The sequence below is a fragment of the Phocoena phocoena genome, chromosome 11 (assembly GCF_963924675.1).
Source record: "Phocoena phocoena chromosome 11, mPhoPho1.1, whole genome shotgun sequence".
In the NCBI taxonomy this organism is placed as follows: domain Eukaryota; kingdom Metazoa; phylum Chordata; class Mammalia; order Artiodactyla; family Phocoenidae; genus Phocoena; species Phocoena phocoena.
Window position 1 is genome coordinate 76,730,678 of NC_089229.1, and position 18,281 is coordinate 76,748,958.

The window sequence follows — 18,281 nt, forward strand, 5'->3', positions numbered from 1 at the left end:
AATTCTCCAGTTCGTCATCCCAGTAGTTGTCACTGGGAGGTGCTCACAGGCTTTTGCCGTAAGCCGCAGCCTGTGCTCTGTGTAGGGCTCCTGTACAGAGTTTGTCTGCCAGGCTCCAGCTTCTTGTCTATAACACTGTGTGGGCTCCGGCAGTCTTATTCCCATTTAGCATGATGTCTAATTAATATTGCTTGGATTGGAGAGCGATTGACATGCCATCTGTTTTACTTTAGGGGGAGGTGTTCCCCATTTAGACATAGTATCCATTCCCATAAACCATTCAGGTAAGCCTGTTTAAACATTCCAGTTTTCACCCAAACTTCCACCTTAATCAGTCAACTTTAACTTTTTTCATATTCTCTCAATCTAATTGTAGCCTGCGTTAAGACTTCACCAAAGGGTTTTGGTATCACAGTGCATGAGGTCCCATCCCAGTAAAGGACTCCTAGAAACTTCTCCACTCCTGACCGTTTTAGCCAGCAGGGGGTTTGAGCCAAGATTAATCTGCCTGACTGTTGCCCCAGGTGATGTCAGGTCTGGTTTCTCATTATAATCATTGCTTTCCCCATGTCTTACATTTCTCCAAACTAGGGTAAACAAACTCAACTTGCTTAGAGCCCTTTAATGTAGGGGGTCCAGCAGGGGTCCCTTTGATCCACCAGTCTCAGATAGTACTGTATTAAGACCTTTATTTCAACCCCATCAACATCAATGTCCATTTTATTCATCCCATTTCTTTTTTTTTTAATCTTTTTATTTTTAAGACTTTAAAATTTTTATTTATATATTTCTTCCTTCCTCCTTCCCTCCCATCCCTTCCTCCCTCCCTCCCTCCCTCCCTTCCTTCCTTCATTTTTGACCGCGTTGGGTCTTCGTTACTGCACGGGCTTTCTCTAGTTGCGGTGAGTGTGGGCTACTCTTTGTTGCGGTGCGCGGGCTTCTCATTGCAGTGGCTTCTCGTTGCGGAGCACGGGCTCTAGGCACGTGGGCTTCAGTAGTTGTGGCACGCAGGCTCAGTAGTTGTGGCTCACGGGCTCTAGAGCTCAGGCTCACTTAGTTGTGGCGCACAGGCTTAGTTGCTCCACAGCATGTGAGATCTTCCCGGACCAGGGCTTGAATCCGTGTCCCCTGCATTCGTCCCATTTCTTAATAACCATCCACAGATTTCCATCCTGCTGGGATGAGTCTCTTGACACCCTTCTTTCTTTTTCCTCTTTCCCACTTCTATCAACATTTGCTTTATTCACTCAGTTTCTTAATAATTGTTTAAAAATTTCCACCATGCTGGGACAAGTCCCTTGACTCTTTCCTCTGCCTCTCCACATTTTCTTTTAAATTAATATAATGTTTTTATTAGCATCTGCTAAGATTCATGAGGGGAAGCTGAGACAGGCTTCTCTGACTCTAAGGTTACATGGGTTGCTAATGCAGAAGGCGCCCACAGTATTTACCATGACCTGAGTAATGGACATTTTCAGCTGTGAATATACTAGTTATCATAACACCAATCCCACACGGTTTACATATGAATAATAAGGGGTGAATTCATCTGGGGTGTTCCACTTGACATTTTTAAGGGGAGTCAGGTAGTCCCCCTTCTTTGAATAAACACTTTACAGCAGTTTTTATCCAGTGCACCAGGCTGGCTGCTCCCTCGGGAGTAACCTGCTCTGTGTCTGTATCATGGATAGCCATCTGTAATTGTCCCGTAGTTAGCTCTGGGTCCTGCACCAACCCTTCCACTCTGCAGCATTTAAAAATGAATATACTGGCTTCCCTGGTGGCGCAGTGGTTGGGAGTCCACCTGCTGATGCAGGGGACAAGGGTTCGTGCCCCGGTCCAGGAAGATCCCGCGTGCCATGGAGTGGCTGGGCCCGTGAGCCATGGCCAATGAGCCTGTGCTTCACAACCGGAGAGGCCACAACAGTGAGAGGCCCGCGTACCGCAAAAAAAAAAAAAAAAAAAAAAAGAATATACTGCTCCAGGGACTTCTCTGGTGGTCTAGTGGTAAAGAATCCACCTTATAATCCAGGGGACACAGGTTCGATCCCTGGTCAGGGAACTAAGATCCCACATGCTGTGAGGCAACTAAGCCCGCGTGCCACAACTACTGAGCTTGCGCGCCTCAACTAGAGAGCCCACGTGCTGCAAACTACAGAGCCCACATGCTCTGGAACCCGTGTGCGACAACTACAGAGCCCACTCTCCCTGGAGCCTGCGCACCACAACTAGAGAAGAGAAAACCCGCACGCCACAACGAGAGAGAAGCCCATATGCCACAACGAAGAGCCCATGCGCCGCAACAAAAGATCCCACATGCCTCAAGGAAGATGCTGCGTGCCACAACTAAGACCCAACGCAACCAAAATTAAAATAAATAAAATAATAAATCTTAAAAAATAAAAATGAATATACTGCTCCTAAATTTCTCTTTGTCCTTTTTAGTAAAGCTTCTTCAGGAAGCTGGTGATGCCAACCTACAAAGTGAGACAGCTCCTTCACACTGAGCCCCGTGGTCTCAGTAGTTTCTTGGTTTTGCCCTTCCCAACCCCACACATGAACTTTGGTGACCAGCAGTCTTGAGGTGCTCTTTGTTGTCCCTGAATAACTTTTCGTTTTGGGGGGCAGCTTTGAAGCTAGTTGGCCCAGCATCAAAATCTGACCCAGCACTCTCTTTTAATTTCATTTTAGCTATTATAGCTAATAATAATCAAGGGATTGTTTATTTCACTTTTCTCTTATTGTTTTGTATTTCTTTATGCATCCATTGAAACAATTCCCCAGGAGTTAGGTCCATCAATAAATTCCATCGATAACTTTTACCTTCAGTCATTTATCTCAGCATAGCTGCTGCCCTACACCATGATTGATCATGTGGCCACCCAGGAATCAAAGGTTCCTCATATCCTGCCCTGTTCCTCATCCTTTCTCTTCCTAAACCACATGCTTCTGTGAGCCTGTGTCATTCTACTGAATTCTACATTTTATGACACTAAATGAGAGCTACATTCCTCCCTGACACCCATCAGATCTGATACCAGCAATTTAGTTCACTTCTGACAGGAAGAACCTGGAGTTAACATCAGATTCCACAGGTTTAAGGGTTTGATCCTGCAAGACTACCCTCACTTCAGGCACCAGCCACAAATCGGGTGCCCAGGCTACCCACATTTCTGTCCAGCCAACTACAAATTCAGGATTTCCCACGACCCCACTTTCGGGGGGGGGGGATTTTCCCACAAACCCACTAGAACGACTCACAGAACTCAGGAAAGCACTTTACTTACTGTCACCGTTTACTATAAAGGATACAACTCAGGAACACCCAAATGGAAGACATGTATAGCAGAAGGTATGGGGGGGAAGGACACAGAGCTTCTGTGCCCCTCAGGCACATCATCCTCCTGGCACCTCAGTGTGTTCACCAACCTGGAAGCGCCTCTGTTTCTTCTTGAATCAATTTTTGTTTATTTCTGTTTTCTCTAGGAATAATTTTCTTAGCTTTCAGTTTATTGACATAAAGTCTTAATATTTATCTTCTTAATATCTGCTGTGTCTGTTTTGTCCCCCTTTTCATCCCTAATACTATTTATTTATGCCTTCTCTCTTTTTCCCTTGGTTGTTTTTCCATAAAGTGTGTCAATTATGTTACTCTTTTTTTTTTTAAACATCTTTATTGGAGTATAACTGCTTTACAATGTTGTGTTAGTTTCTGCTGTATAACAAAGCGAATCAGCTATACATATACATCTATCCCCATATCCCCTCCCTCTTGCGTCTCCTTCCCACCCTACCTATCCTACCCCTCTAGGTGGTCCATATATATGGGATCCGTATATATGGGTTAGCATACGGTATTTGTTTTTCTCTTTCTGATTCACTTCACTCTGTATGACAGACTCTAGGTCCATCCACCTCACTACAAATAACTCAATTTCGTTTCTTTTTATGACTGAGTAATATTCCATTGTATATATGTGCCACATCTTCTTTCTCTGTTCATCTGTCAGTGGACACTTAAGTTGCTTCCATGTCCTGGCTGTTGTAAATAGTGCTGCAGTGAACAATGTGGTATATGACTCTTTTTGAGTCATGGTTTTCTCAGGGTATATGCCCAGTAGTGGTATTGCTGGGTCATATGGTAGTTCTATTTTTAGTTTGTTAAGGAACCTCCATACTGTTCTCCATAGTGGCTGTATCAATTTACATTCCCACCAACAGTGCAAGAGGGTTCCCTTTTCTCCACATGCTCTCCAGCATTTACTGTTTGTAGAGTTTTTGATGATGGCCATTCTGACTGGTGTGAGGTGATACATTGTGGTTTCGATTTGCGTTTCTCTAATGATTAGTGATGTTGAGCATCCTTTCATGTGTTTGTTGGCAGTCTATATATCTTTTTTGGAGAAATGTCTATTTAGGTCTTCTGCCCAATTTTGGATTGGATTGTTTGTTTTTTTGATATTGAGCTGCATGAGTTACTTGTATATTTTGGAGATTAGTCCTTTGTCAGTTGCTTCATTTGCGAATTTTTTAATCCTTTCTGAGGGTTGTCTTTTCGTGTTGTTTATGGTTTTCTTTGCTGTACAAAAACGTTTAAGTTTCATTAGGTTCCATTTGTTTATTTTTATTTCCATTTCTCTAGGAGGTAGGTCAAAAAGGATCTTGCTGTGATTTATGTCATAGAGTGTTCTGCCTATGTTTTCCTCTAAGAGTTTTCCTCTTAGAGTTTCCTCTAAGTGTCTGGCCTTACATTTAGGTCTTTAATCCATTTTGAGTTTATTTTTGTGTATGGTATTAGAAACTGTCCTAATTTCATTCTTGTACATGTAGCTGTTCAGTTTTCCCAGCACCACTTATTGAAGAAGCTGTCTTTTCTCCATTGTATATTCTTCCCTCCTTTATCAGAGATAACGTGACCATAGGTGCGTGGGTTTAACTATGGGCTTTCTATCCTGTTCCATTGATCTATATTTCTGTTTTTGTTGCAGTACCATACTGTCTTGATTACTGTAGCTTTGTAGTATAGTCTGAAGTCAGGGAGCCAGATTCCTCCAGCGGCATTTTTATTTCTCAAGATTTTTTTGGCTATTCGGGGTCATTTGTGTTCCCAAACACACTGTGAAATTTTTTGTTATAGTTCTGTGAAAAATGTCTTTGGTAGTTTGATAGGGATTGCATTGAATCTGTAGATTGCTTTGGGTAGTGTAGTCATTTTCACAATGTTGATTCTTCCAGTCCAAGAACATGGTATATCGCTCCATCTGTTTGTGTTGTCTTTAATTTCTCCATCAGTGTCTTATAGTTTTCTGCATACAGGTCTTTTGTCTCCTTAGGTAGGTTTTTTCCTAGGTATTTTATTCTTTTTGTTGCAATGGTAAATGCGAGTGTTTCCTTAATTTCTCTTAGAGATTTTTCATCATTAGTGTATAGGAATGCATGAGATTTCTGTGCATTAATTTTGTATCCTGCTACTTTGCCAAATTCATTGATTAGCTCTAGTAGTTTTCTGGTAGCATCTTTAGGATTCTCTATGTATAGTATCATGTCATCTGCAAACAGTGAGAGTTTTACTACTTCTTTTCTGATTTGGATTCCTTTTATTTCTTTTTCTTCTCTGATTGCCATGGCTAAAACTTTCAAAACTCTGTTGAATAATAGTGATGAGAGTGGGCAACCTTGTCTTTTTCCTTATCTTAGAGAAAATGGTTTCAGTTTTTCACCACTGAGAACAATGATGGCTGTGGGTTTGTCATATATGGCCTTTATTATGTTGAGGTAAGTTCCCTCTATGCCTACTTTCTGGAGAGTTTTTATCATAAATTGGTGTTGAATTTTGTCAAAAGCTTTTTCTGCATCTATTGAGATGATCATATGGTTTTTCTCCTTCAGTTTGTTAATATGGTGTATCACATTGATTGATTTGCGTATGTGAAGTATCCTTGCATTCCTGGGATAAACCCCACTTGATCATGGTGCATGATCCTTTTCATGTGCTGTTGGATTCTGTTTGCTAGTATTTTGTTGAGGATTTTTGCATCTATGTTCATCAGTGATATTGTCATGTAGTTTTCTTTTTTTGTGACATCTTTGTGTCATTTTGGTATCAGGGTGATGGTGACCTCATAGAATGAGTTTGGGAGTGTTCCTCCCTGTGCTATATTTTGGAAGGGTTTGAGAAGGATAGGTGTTAGCTCTTCTCTAAATGTTTGATAGAATTCACCTGTGAAGCCATCTGGTCCTGGGCTTTTGTTTGTTGGAAAATTTTTAATCACAGTTTCAATTTCATTGCTTATGATTGGTCTGTTCATATTTTCTATTTCTTCCTGGAAGAAGGAAGGTTGTGCTTTTCTAAGAATTCGTCCATTTCTTCCAGGTTGTCCATTTTATTGGCATAGAGTTGCTTGTAGTAATCTCTCATGATCCTTTGTATTTCTGCAGTGTCAGTTGTTACTTCTCCTTTTTCATTTCTAATTCTGTTGATTTAAGTCTTCTCCCTTTTTTTCTTGATGAGTCTGGCTAATAGTTTATCAATTTTGTTTATCTTCTCAAAGAGCCAGCTTTTGGTTTAAGTGACCTTTGCTATTGTTTCCTTCATTTCTTTTTCATTTATTTTGGACCTGTTCTTTATGATTTCTTTCCTTCTTCTAACGTTGGGGTTTTTTTGTTCTTCTTTCTCTGATTATTTTAGGTGTAAGGTTAGGTTGTTTATTTGAGATGTTTCTAGTTTCTTGAAATAGGATTGTATTGCTATAAACTTCCCTTAGAACTGCTTTTGCTGCATCCCATAGGTTTTGGGTCGTCACGTTTTCATTGTCATTTGTTTCTAGGTACTTTTTGATTTCCTCTTTGATTTCTTCAGTGATCTCTTGGTTTTTTAGTAGCGTATTGTTTAGCCTCCATGTGTTTGTATTTTTTAGTCTTTTTCCTGTAATTGATATCTAGTCTCATAGCATTTTGGTCAGAAGATACGTAATATGATTTCAATTTTCTTAAATTTACCGAGGCTTGATTTGTGACCCAAGATATGATCTATCCTGGAGAATGTTCCATGAGCAGTTGAGAAGAAAGTGTATTCTTTTGTTTTTGGATGGAGTGTCCTATAAATATCATGTATGTCCATCTTGTTTAATGTGTCATTTAAAACTTGTGTTTCCTCATTTATTTTCATTTTGGATGATCTGTCCATTGGTGAAAGTGGGTGTTAAAGTCCCCTACTATGATTGTGTTACTGTCGGTTTCCCCTTTGATGGCTGTTAGCCTTTGCCTTATGTGTTGAGGTGCTCCTATGTTGGGGGCATAAATATTTACAATTGTTATATCTTCTTCTTGGATTGATCCCTTGATCATTAAGTGGTGTTCTTCTCTGTGTCTTGTAATAGTCTTTATTTTAAAGTCTAGTTTGGGACTTCCCTGGTAGCACAGTGGTTAAGAATCCGCCTGCCAGTGCAGGGGATACGGGTTCAAGCCCTGGTCCGGGAAGATCCCACATGCCGCAGAGCAACTAAGCCAGTGCGCCTACAACTCCTGAGCCGGTGATCTAGAGCCTGTGAGCCACAACTGCTGAGCCTGTGTGCCACAACTACTGAAGCCCACGCGCCTAGAGCCCATGCTCCACAACAGTAGAGGCCACCTCAAAGAGAAGCTCGTCTGCCTCAACAGTGAGAAGCCCCCACTCGCGGCAACTAAAGAAAGCCCATGTGCAGCAGCAACAAAGACCCAATGAAACCAAAAGTAAATAAATTATAAATAAATTTTAAAAATAAGAAAATAAAAAATAAAGTCTATTTTGTCTGATATGAGAATTGCTACTCCAGCTTTTCTTTTGATTTCCATTTGCATGGAATATCTTTTTCCATCCGCTCACTTTTAGTCTGTATGTGTCCCTAGGTCTGAAGTGGGTCTCTTGTAGAGAGCATATATATGGGTTTTGTTTTTGTATCCGTTCAGCCAGTCTTTGTCTTTTGGTTGGAGCATTTAATCCATTTACATTTAAGGTAATTGTCGATATGTATGTTCCTATTACCATTTTCTTAATTGTTTTGGGTTTGTTTTTGTAGGTCTTTTCCTTCTCTTGTGTTTCCTGCCTAGAGAAGTTCCTTTAGCATTTGTTGTAAAGCTGGTTTGGTGGTGCTGAATTCTCTTAACTCTTGCTTGTCTGTAAAGGTTTTAATTTTCCCTTGAATCTGAATGAGATCCTTGCTGGGTAGAGTAATCTTGGTTGTAGGTTTTTCCCTTTCATCACTTTAAATGTATCCTACCACTGCCTTCTGGCTTGCAGAGTTTCTGCTGAAAGATCAGCTGTTAATCTTATGAGGGTTCCCTTGTATGTTATTTGTTGCTTTTCCCTTGCTGCTTTTAATATTTTTTCTTTGTATTTAATTTTTGATAGTTTCATTAATATGTGTCTTGACGTGTTTCTCCTTGGATTTATCCTGTATGGGACTCTCTGCACTTCCTGGATTTGACTTACAATTTCCTTCCCATGTTAGGCAAGTTTTCAACTATATTCTCTTCAAATATTTTGTCACACCCTTTTTTTTTTCTCTTCTTCTTCTAGGACCCCTATAATTCGAATGTTGGTGTGTTTAATGTTGTCCCAGAAGTCTCTGAGACTGTCCTCAAGCCTTTTCATTCCTTTTTCTTTATTCTGCTCTGTGACAGTTATTTCCACTATTTTATCTTCCAGGTCACTTATCTGTTCTTCTGCCTCAGTTATTCTGCTATTGATTCCTTCTAGAGAACTTTTAATTTCATTTATTGTGTTGTCATCATTGTTTGTTTGCTCTTTAGTTCTTCTAGGTCCTTGTTAAATGTTTCTTGTATTTTCTCCATTCTATTTCCAAGATTTTGGATCATCTTTACTATCATTACTCTGAATTCTTTTTCAGGTAGACTGCCTATTTCCTCTTCATTTGTTTGGTCTGGTGGGTTTTTACCTTTCTCCTTCATCTCTGCATATTTCTCTATCTTCTCATTTTGTTTAACTTACTGTGTTTGGGGTCTCCTTTTTGCAGGCTGTGTGTTCTTAGTTCCCATTGTTTTTCTTGTCTGCCCCCAGTGGGTGAGGTTGGTTCAGTGGCTTGTGTAGGCTTCCTGGTGGAGGAGACTGGTGCCTGTGTTCTGGTGGGTGGGACTGGATCTTATCTTTCTGATGGGCAGGGCTGCATCCAGTGGTATGTTTTGGGGTGTCTGTGAACTTAGTATGATTTTAGGCAGCCTCTCTGCTAATGGGTGGGGTTGTGTTCCTGTCTTGCTAGTTGTTTGGCATGGGGCGTCCAGCACTGGTCATTGGGTTGAGCTGGGTCTTAGTGTTGAGCCAGAGATCTCTGGGAGAGCTCGCCGATTGATAATACGTGGGGCCACGAGGTCTGTGGTGGTCCAATGTCCTGAACTTGGCTCTCCCACCTCGGAGGCTCATGTCCGACACCCAGCCGGAGCACCAAGACCCTGTCAGCACACGGCTCAGAAGAAAAGGAAGAAAAGAAAAAAGAAAAATTAAAAGAAGAAAAAATAATAAAATAAAAAAAATTTAAATAAAAGAAGAAGAGAGCGACCAAATCAATAAAGAAATCCACCAATGATAACAAGCACTAAAAACTAAACTAAGATAAACATAAAAATCAGAAACAAATCAGTCACAGACAGCAAACCCCAAGTCTACAGTTGCTCCCAAAATCTACCGCCTCAATTTTGGGAACATTTGTTGTCTATTCAGGTATTCCACAGATGCAGGGTTCTTCAAGTTGATTGTGGGGATTTCATCCGCTGCTTCTGAGGCTGCACGGAGAAATTTCCCTTTCTCTTCTTTATTTGCATGGCTCCTGAGGCTCAGCTTTGGTTTTGGCCCTGCCTCTGCATGTAGGTCACCCTCAGGCGTCTGTTCCCCACCCAGACTGGAGGGGGTTAAAGCAGCAGCTGATTAGGGCTCTCTTGCCATCTCAGGCCGGGGAGAGGGAGAGGTATGGTAGTCATAATTGGAATGCGGGGTGGCCTATGGTGGCAGAGGCTGGCATGACATTGCAACAGCCTGAGGCACTCTGTGTATTCTCCTGGGCAAGTTGTCCCTAAATCTCGGGACCCTGACAGTGGCGTGCTGCACAGGCTCCAGGGCGGGGGTTGGGAGGGGTTGTGGGTAGTGACCTGTCCTTGCACACAGGATTCTTGGTGGCAGCGGCAGCAGCATTAGCATTTCATGCCCGTCTTTGGGTCTGAACTGATAGCTGCAGCTTGCACCCTTCTCTGGAGCTTGCTTAGGCAGTTCTCTGCCTTCTATGGGCACACAGGGAAGGAATCCCCTTTCCTAGTACACCCCGAAACAATGGTCTCTTGCCTCTTCAGCAGGTCAAGACTTTTTCCCTGACTCCCTCCTGGCTAGCTGTGGTGCAGTAGCCCCCTTCAGGCTGTGTTCATGCAGCCAACCCCAGTCCTCTCCCTGCGATCTGACCTCCAAAGCCCGAGCCTCAGCCCCCAACGCCCACCTATCCATGTTTAATCCATAGTTAACCCTTCCTTTGACATTTTAATTTCAGTGGTCCATTTTAATTTCAAGTGTCTCAGGCTGGTGAGTGCTGGTCGGCACCAATCCTCTGTGCGGCAATCTCTCTGCTTTGCCCTCTGCACCCTGTTGCTGCGCTCTCTTCTGTGGTTCCGAAGCTTCCCCCCAACTGCCCACCCCACCCCCATCTTGCGAAGGGGCTTCCTAGTGTGTGGAAACCTTTCCTCCTTCACAGCTCCCTCCCACTGGTGCAGGTTCCGTCCCTATTCTTTTGTCTCTGTTTTTTCTTTTGCCCTACCCAGGTATGTGGGGAGTTTCTTGCCTTTTGGGAGGTCTGAGGTCTTCCGCCAGCGTTCAGTAGGTGTTCTGTAGGAGTTGTTCCACGTGTAGATGTATTTCTGATGTATTTGTGGAGAGGAAGGTGATCTCCGCGTCTTATTCCTCCTCCATCTTGAAGGTCCCCCACTATGTTAGTCTTTTTAAAGAACTAACTTTTACCTTTGTTTGTACTCTCTTTTTTATCTTTGTTTTCTGTTTTATTAATTTCTGGTTTTGTTTTTTACTTCCTTTGGACCCATCCCACCCCAGTATTAGCATCTTAAGTATTTGAGTGTTACGTTAGTTGCATCCCACAAGTCTTAGTATCTGGTATTTTCATTATTCAGTTCTAAGAATTTTTAAATTTTCATTTATTTTGACCATTTGCCTTTCTCCCTCTTTTTTTTTTCTTTTTTGCCTTCTTTTGAAATAACTGAAACGTTTTTTCTCATTGCAGTTTTTTTTAATTTAATTATTGTAGGTGTTATATGCTCTGTTTCTCTTTATTAATGGCAAACCTTGAGATTTTAACATGAACACTCAGTGTTATGTTAATCAGAATCTTTAAAATACAGATACTCTAAAAATGCTTTGACTCCTATCACCCCCATCATGGCTTATAGTTGTTCAAAATTTTGATAATTCCTCAAATTACTTATATTTTGTGTACTTGATTTTGCTTAAAATTACTCATAATTGCCATTTTAAAAAGATTCACATTCGATTTTGTATCTTAGGTATTTCTTCTGGGATTAGTCTCCTTATTCCTAAAGTGTATCCTTACAAGTTCCTTAAATGAGGTGGCATTCTCTATTAGATTTCGTTCAGCTGACAGTGTTTTAAATTTGTCCTTGTTTTTGAAAAATGGTTTCATTAGATATTAAATTCTGTGTTGAAAATTTGTTTTTCCTCTCCCTCTTTGCACGTTATATTCTACTGTCTTTTGGTTTCCATTGTAGCCATTGAGAAGTCATTTATCACAATCATTCTAATTGTCATTCCTTGGCCAGAAATCTATTTTCATTCTGGCTATATATATGATTTTCTGTTTGTCTTTGGTGTCCTGTATTTTGACCGTGATTTATCTAAATGAGGGTTTCTTTATTTGTCCTGCTTGTGATTCATTGTGTTTCCTGAATTCTAGGGTTAATATTTTTCACGTGTTGGAAAATTCTTAACCATCTTTCTAAATTTTACTTGCATTTGTCTTTTTTCTTTTTTATCCTCCTGAACTTTAATTAAACATGTTACTCTGTCTTGCTCAGTCTTCCATATCTCTCAACCTTTTTTTCTGTCTCTTTGTCTCTGTGCTGTATTCTGGTTGATTTATCTCCCACCTTATAAATTCTCTTTTTATCCATGTTTAATCCATAGTTAACCCTTCCTTTGACATTTTAATTTCAGTGGTCCTATAAATAGTCTTACTCCTAATTCTTCCTTTAATTTCCTTAAACATATTAAACATACACATTTTATATTCCTTCTCAGATAAATTCAGTATCTCATGAGTTGAGGATTGAGGGTTTATTCCTCCAGGAAGGGTTTGTATTTTCTTTCACCAGGCACCTGAATTCACTGGCAACACAGGTTTACTTTAAGTTAAAATTCTCACTCTTAGTCTTTCTTTGGGCCATACAGATAACATGAGAGCCCCCAAACATCCTTGAAAACTAGCCGGTAGGTAGGAATTCACAGGGAGGCTTTTTTCCCCCTTCCTCCCTGGGCCTCGGCCAGGGCCAGGACAGACTACTTTCCTTGGCAATACAGATTTTGGCTGTGTTTTTTCCTTTCTACAGGTTTTTGCCCTTTTAGGTCTAGCTTTTTGCAAGAGGATCTACCATCTTAATTCCAGCCCTTCTTGGACTTTGTCCCTCAACATGCACAGAAGTAAAACCGAAGCTCTAGACCACCTTAGATCAGTAAGCACTCCAAAGACAGCCAGACGTTTGCGTTTTACCACACTGGACTCTTGCTCACATTTTGTTCTCAGCCTCCAATGACTTCCCTTATTTTTATTTAATTTATTTATTTTATTTATTTATTTTTAACTGCATTGGGTCTTCATTGCTGCGCACGGGCTTTCTGTAGTTGCGGCGAGCGGGGGCTACTCTTCGTTGCGGTGCACGGGCTTCTCATTGTGGTGGCTTCTCTTACTGTGGAGCACAGGCTCTAGGCATGCGGGATTCAGTAGTTGTGGCTCGCAGGCTCTAGAACGCAGGCTCAGTAGTTATGGCGCACAGGCTTAGTTGCTACACGGCATGTGGGATCTTCCCAGACCAGGGCTTGAACCCGTGTCCCCTGCATTGGCAGGCAGATTCTTAACCGCTGTGCCACCAGGGAAGCCCCAACTTCCCTTATTTTTTTTGGCAAATTCATAGTCATGTATTGGGTGTTATATAGCTATTTTATTTACCATTTGTAGACTAGTTTTGGAGTCCTAGTCTACAACATTGCCGTAAATAGAAATGTTTAAAAAAGATCACTGAACTAAAATTAAAATGAACAGATTGATTGTGACAGTTATTACAGAATGTAACAACTGCTAGGCATATTAATGTAACTATTAGTAATGTAAAATAGGAAAAGAATCCAGATCTTTTTTCTCTTTTACCAACAATTACCAATTATATTTAACCTACATTAAATAATTTAAGTACATAGTATATGCATAAATACTTTATTTTTGTTTTAACCTTCATTGAAGCAATAAGATACTACTTTTCACATATCCTCATGAGTGTTAGAAAATTCTATTTTTATGAATGTATAGATATATATATTTATAGGAAGCGATATTTTATTTAAAATTATGAATTAAACAAGACCTTTTAATTTAGAAAACAATTCTCATAGTTCATTGCCTATTTTGCAAGCCTGTTTGACTTTGAAACATATGTATACTTTTTTAAAAAGTCATCTCATATCAAATAAATCCTTTTCAAGTCAGATTCAAATTGTTTATTCTCATAGATCCATTTTGGGGGTATTCTACTTCCCACAGATTATTTCCATATAGATTATATTCAGCAAGTTTTAAAAATTGTGATAAGAAAAAAACCCCATAAATTTACCATCTTAACTATTGCTTAGTGAAAAGTTCAGTAGCATTAAGTATATTCACATTGTTGTGCAACCAATCTCCAGAGCTTTTTTCATCTTGCAAAGCTGAAACTCTATACCCATTAAACAATAACTCTGCATTTTGCACTCCTCTTAGCCCCTTCCTGACAATCACCATTCTTCATTTGTTTGTATGAATTGACTACTTTAGATACCTCATGTAAGTGGAATTATACAATATTTGTCTTTCTTTGACTGGCTTATTTCACTTAACATAATGTCCTTAAGGTTCATCTATGTTGTAGCATATGTCAGGATTTCCTCCCTTTTTAAGGCTGAATAACTTTCCATTGTATGTATATACCACATTTTTTTAATCCATTCATCCATTGATGGATGCCTGGATAGTTTCCACCTTTTGGCTACTGCGAATAATGGTACTATAAACACAGATGTACAAATATATCTTCAGCACTCTGCTTTCAATTCTTTTGGGCATATACCCAGCAGTGGAGTTTCAGCAGGTTTTTAGTACTTAGCTGCTTCCTGCTGCTGCCAAACACACTTTGGTTTTCTGTGTTGATAATATAGATATACTTTTAATAGCTTCAGTATATTTCATTATATAACTGGCCATAAATCTAACCCTTTTGTTAGTCACTTAGGGTATTATAAATAGTTTATTGTTATAAATGACACTTTATACATAGCGTCCATGTACATATGTTTTTGTATATTTATGTGATAAATTACTAGAATTGCTGGGTCAGATGATCTGTATATTTTTTAAGCTTTTGATAGATATTTCCAAGTACAAAGCTCTAGCAATTTATGCTGCCTTTATAAGGCAATGTATGAGAATACCCTTTTCTCCACACCTTTGCTGTGATTTTCTTTTTAATCTTTGTCAATCTGATTAAAGCACAATGTAGCTCACTTTTCAGCCATCATCGAGGGTGATTTTTTTTTATGTTCATTTGAATTTGTATTCTGCCTTTTGTGATACCTTTGTGAACTAGGAAGATAAGCTGAATTATGCATGGGTCCAAGCCCTCAAAGCCAGCCTGGCTCAGTTAGTAACCAGTCACTGCCTTGGGTTAGTAAATGTATAATCTTTCAGCTGCATCAGGATGTTCACCAGAGGTGTGCTGTACACCACCATCCTCACACCTCCACTGGCAGTGCTTCACAGTATGTAAACCCCGATAACCATGGCCTTTTCATGGGGCGTTGCACCACCAGCCAGCGCTGGACCTGCTCTGTGTCACTCAGCCATCTCCTCAGCCTGCAACATGGGTCCTGTGCCCCCAACCTTAGCTCCAGCCCCAGGCCGCTGGACTGTCCCCACAGGGCTGACCTTATTCTCCACAGTGATGCTGGTGGACAGGGGCCGAGACCCGGGGATGAGACAGTGGAGGCCAGGCCATCTCAGAGTCTTTGCCTGTGCCACTGCTAGGCAAATTTTTGGCAGTATGTTTTATTGTATAACATAGGCAAGCATAATGTCCAATAGTTTTATTTCATTTTACATGTCCTAGTTGTTACCATATTAATTTCTTAGTACACATTCATTGATCACTCACTATGTAGTAGGTCCCGTACCAAGTGCTAGAAATTCTGAGATTAAAAATATAGTCATTGCTCTCCAGCAGGTGAAGGTTAGCAGGGAAGAGTGGAGAGATATATGAACAGATAATTATAATTGAATTTTAATAGTTTTAGTGAGAGGAATAATTAGTGTGATGGAAATAGAGGTGGGGTACTGTGGAAGCATGTGGAAGGGACTCTCGTGACGATAAGAAGTATTCAGGGAATGCTTTCCAAAGGAACCATTACCTAAGGAAAAAGTGGAACTTAGCCAGGTACTGCAAGGGGAAGAGACATTCTGGGCAGAGGGAAGGGGTGTACAGAGGCACAGGGGCCTGTGAAAATATTTCATGTTCAGTAAATGAATTTTAAGCAGCTAATTTGACTGTATATGTGGTGGTAAGAAATGAGGCAGGAAAGGGCTAAGTTATGAAGAGCCTCATACGCCATGCTGAGGCATGTCTTAAATGTGGAAACTTATTACACATTTCTCACTTTGAGTATCAAAGAAAAAATAATTTTCCAAATTATTTAAATTTTTAAAAACATGCTTAAAGAAGAAAACTACCTTTTATTTCTTGATTCAGTTAAAAAGAATTGCCTTGTTGCTGATAAATAACTGCATTATTAAAATGTGTATGGCATTTAAACCAATCTTGAGAAAGCAGAACTGGAAAAAAGAATAGACATAGAACACCCACAAGTTGGTGGAATTGTGGTGAAGGAAAAATAAACCATGTGTATCAGTCTTTCATGTCTATTAGAAGAGGGGAAAACATATAATTTATTTTCACTTCCCAAGTGAAAGTTTACCATAATCAAAGCAAGAAAATAGCCCAAGATGCTGGTTTCCATTCCTTAAAGAATCTGTGTTTCCTTTGAGATTGAACATTTTCCATCAACAGCAAATAAAGTAGCCAAGCTGCTAGGGATTTGATATGACGGCTTAAAACCCTCTGCCTTTCAGGATAGGTCCAATCACGAGACAGATTAAACCACACAGTAATTTAAATAGAGGAATGTAATAAGAAGAATTGTTAAACTATAATAGGAAACTATAAAGACATGAAGAAAACTCTAAAGGGTACCCTAGGAAGGACAAACTTGGAAGGGGACCCACTTCCCAAGGCTGAGGTTCATATCTCACTGAAGAAAGTGTGGTGGCAGCTCATTGGATGGTGGAGGTCAGTGGGTTGCCTGGGCCAGAGCTGATCCTCAGTCACCAGGCAAGCAGAAGACAAGACAAACCTCCCAGGTCCAAGTGAGCTGTGGCTGGTGAGCAGGCACACATAAGTTGTCAGGGCGCCAGGTGGCTGTGTGAGATATGAGTGTGCCGTATCTGCATTAGGAGGGCCCAGTCACTGAGGCTGCCCACTCTGGGCTTGTGGCCGGGGAAGTGGGACACCAGATGTCCTCACATATCCACACCAGTGATCAGCCATGCAGAAGGAGCAAGAACACACAAAACACTGCACCTTGCCCACTACACTCCAAAACCAGGGAGGAGAAGCGCTTCCTCCTGCAGTGTCTCTCCACTGTCCTCTCTGGCAAAGTTTTCCGGTGTGTTCACTATAAAAGAGAACATGCTTACGGTCCAGTCCATTTTCATAGACCACCTATGGAGTGATTTGGAGCTCAGTAAATAGATCAATAGATAACTGGCACAGGATCTGACTGTTTAAAACCCTGAACCTTTCACCTGTGTCTGGCTTTTAATTGAGAAAGAAATTAAAAAGCCCCTGACACCCAGGAACTGATCTAGCTCTCAGCTCAGCCTCCCTGTCACTGTAGACTGATCGGATGCTCATAGCTGAGCCATGTTGCTCTGTAGAGCATAAACGGTCTCACGGGACCATCCACTCCAAGCAAGGTCACTGTGCAACCCACAAAATACCAAACACCCTCTTCCCTCAAGCTGCCTGGTATTTGGGGGGTTTTTTTGTGGTACGCGGGCCTCTCACTGTTGTGGCCTCCGCCGCTGCGGAGCACAGGCTCTGGACGCGCAGGCTCAGCGGCCATGGCTCACGGGCCCAGCCGCTCCGCGGCACGTGGGATCTTCCCAGACCAGGGCACGGACCTGTGTCCCCTGCATCGGCAGGCGGACTCCCAACCACTGCGCCACCAGGGAAGCCCTGCTATTTGTTTTTTAGAAGTATTCCTGTAAACAGGTTTTCACCTAAAATTTTATAATGAATCAAATAAGGAAAAATTTAAATACATATAGGCTATGGATAGCTGATGATTCATGACTAAAATCCCATTGTAAACTATTAAAGATAGTCATGTACAGATTATAAAACAACACAAGAAAAAATTTTAATGGAAAACATCCTGCTTTTGCGTGGTTTGGTGTTCTTTGAGTTTGATATGAACCAAGTAGCATTGGATCATTTCCCTTAACCTTTTTAAAAAGACTTCCCCAGAGTCTTACTCCCGCAGATTTTACTGTATTTGTGCACAATAAATTCTGTGAGAGAATTATTACAATTCCACAGTATCCATTCTGAAAACCAAACTTTTTTTGGAAACTCATTTATTGGCAAAATCAGATCTGAACCAAAGTGACCCTATTTAAGTTCTTTGAGTATACTGGGACACTCATATAGTTTGTTTCAGAAACATTAATGTTTTTGATTATAGGATGCTGCCCTGGATATTTCAAGTATGTGTGGTATGCACAATATTACCTTTCTAAATTAAAAAAGAAAAAATCTGAATTCTGAAACACATCTACCTCTGAAGGTTTAAATAGGGATATAGACATATGTATGTATAGCATCCATGGCAGAGTGGTTTTAGAGGGCACTTTATTTGTAGCTAT

The 18,281-nt window shown here is 40.6% G+C and overlaps 1 protein-coding gene across 3 annotated transcripts in view; it reads left to right on the forward strand.

Annotated features, from left to right (window-relative positions):
* DENND5B (DENN domain containing 5B) overlaps positions 1-18,281 on the forward strand; it is a 209,215-nt gene that overhangs the window by 119,659 nt on the left and 71,275 nt on the right. The gene's annotated exons all lie outside the window — the stretch shown is intronic.